The following is a 2387-nucleotide window of genomic DNA, read 5'->3' as shown; positions in this document are numbered from 1 at the left end:
CAGGGGAACTTCCCGACCCAGGGATCAAACCTGTGTCTCCTTCATTGGCAGGCAGATTCTTTACCACTGAGCCACCTGGAAAACCCGTAAAGCAATTACACATCAAAAAAAAAAAACCTCCCTAAGAACACTCTCCATCCACTTTCAAGAAAAAGGGGGGCAAAAATTAAAGATAGTCTTAAATGCAGCAAGTTATGTACAAAGGAACTCCCAGAAGGCTGTCAGCTGACTTTCTGGCTAATTGGAGGCAGAAAAAGGTGAGGTAGTGGCTGCTCTGGAAAGCCATATCTGAGTTGCGCGCTTCTTTGTGAGCTGCACATTCAGAGCATGGTGGTTTCAGCATGATCCAAGGGTGGAGATTTTGGCCCTGACATCACGTGCATTGGACACCCGTGCAGGCCCAGCTTGAGGGTCGATGGCCCCAACCAGTTTGAACTTGGCAAGACTAGCTCCATGTTCCTGAAAAACAACTTAAGTACCTGTTACCATAACAACCCTTATGTCACAGATATTACCCGTAGGGGATGATAAAAGGAGTCTCACTACTTTTTGTGTCTAAGCTGTGCAAATCTGGAAGAGTATGCAATTTGCAGGAACATTTAAGGCAAGCTTGGTTATGGGACATTATGTATTAAGCAAATTAGAGTTTAAGGGATCTAACTCTTGAATGCCCTCGGTTTCAGTCTCACTGTGGGAGACATTTTCATATGGAATGCTGTGGACTGGATGGTTGTTAACAACTGAATGGGATTCTAGCAGTGTGCCAGTATCTTTCCACTTTTTTTTTTTGCAGTTTCAACACATTTTATTATATTTCTGTATGCATCTTTCCACTTTTACGATCATTTTGCCATAAAGGATCCATGTTTGAAGACCAAGGTGTAGACTGGGTGGAAGGAAAAGCAAAATGGAGTTGCCATTGCTAAGACAGCCTGGAGGCCCTTTAGGAGTGTGGCTTATGCACATCTCAGCCAGGCAGAATCAGACCTTCTGACCCCTCACGGTCATAATGGAGTCATTCAAAACATCTGCCAGAAACTCAAGATACTTATCAGAGCCTTACCCTAAAATTACTCACCACAGCCTTTCTACTTATCTCCCGGACCCTAAAACAATTTGTGATTCCTTAAGGACAATATTTTCCAGCTTGCGTTCGAGTTGATCACAGTTCTTGCCAGGCAACTTTTAACCTCATGACTTTTTGCGTCTATAAGCGCCGACTCTCTTCCTGTGAACACGCTCTTGGTTTTACTTGAATGTGTAGCTTTTGAATTGGAATTCTTAGAACTCCCAATAAATTCTCTTCTTGTTGCAGCTTCCTGCACTATTTCTTGGTTGACAATTGTGATACTATGATTTACAATAAGAAATATATGTTTGATCTTCATCCCCATTTCTGTACAGAGCTCCTAAGACTTTGTTTTTTCTTTAAAAAATTGAAGTGTAATTGATTTACAATATCATATTAGTTTTGAGTGTACAGCAGCACAGCAATTTTATATATGTGTGTGTGTGTGTGTGTGTATTTATCCTTCTTCAACTTCTTTTCCCTTTTGGTTATAACAAAGTATTGAGTATAGTTCTTTGTACTGTCAGTAGGTCCTTGTTGGTTATCTGTTTTATTTTAATTATTTTGGGGATTCTATAACTTTATTCAACAATCGGCAGTTTTCATCCACCTTAACTGTAGATTTTTCGAAAGTGGTGACAGGCACATAGGTGACCAACATGTAAAGCTTGTTTGATGAACTTTCCTTTTCATTATGTTCTTAGAACAAAAATACGGAATGCTTTGTGACTTTGCAGGTCTTCCTTGTTCAGGGGTCATGCTAATGTTCTCTGAATCATTCCATTTTTAGTATATGTGCTGCTGAAGCAAGCACTCTGTTTTATATATAGCAGTCTGTTCTTGCCTGGAGAAGCCCATGGACAGGGGAGCCTGTCCTACACTCCATGGGCTTGCGAAGAGTCAGACACGACTGAAGTGACTTGGCACCCACTCGGTGTGTGTGTGTTAATCCCAGTCTCCTAAATCATTCTTCCTTCTGCCCCATCCCTTTCCTCTTTGGTAACCGTAAGATTGTTTTCTATGTCTGTGAGTCTCTGTTTTGAAAATAAGTTCATTTGTATCTTTTTTTTTAAAGATTCCAGGTGTAAGTGATATCATATGACATTTATCTTTCTCTATTTGGCTTACTTCACTTAGTATGATCATCCCTAGGTCTGTCTGCAAATGGCATTACTTCATTCTTTTTACCTTTTTAGGCCATGCCACACAGCTCCTGAGATCTTAGGTCTCCAAGCAGGGATCGAACCTGGGCCATCAGCAGTGAAAGTGGAGAATCTTGACCACTGGACCACCAGATAAGTCCTTAGTTCATTCTTTT

General features: G+C 40.9%; 1 non-coding gene across 1 annotated transcript; it reads right to left on the bottom strand.

Annotated features, from left to right (window-relative positions):
• Nucleotides 1–1776: 1776 nt before the first annotated feature.
• On the bottom strand, nucleotides 1777–1883 carry LOC112442468 (U6 spliceosomal RNA). The gene has a single exon (XR_003030559.1). It is a non-coding gene; the product is annotated as a U6 spliceosomal RNA (small nuclear RNA).
• Between the last annotated feature and the right edge of the window lie 504 nt (nucleotides 1884–2387).

The sequence above is a fragment of the Bos taurus genome, chromosome 18 (assembly GCF_002263795.3).
Source record: "Bos taurus isolate L1 Dominette 01449 registration number 42190680 breed Hereford chromosome 18, ARS-UCD2.0, whole genome shotgun sequence".
In the NCBI taxonomy this organism is placed as follows: domain Eukaryota; kingdom Metazoa; phylum Chordata; class Mammalia; order Artiodactyla; family Bovidae; genus Bos; species Bos taurus.
The sequence above is the reverse complement of the archived record's forward strand: the minus strand, read 5'-3'. Positions and strand labels throughout refer to the sequence as shown.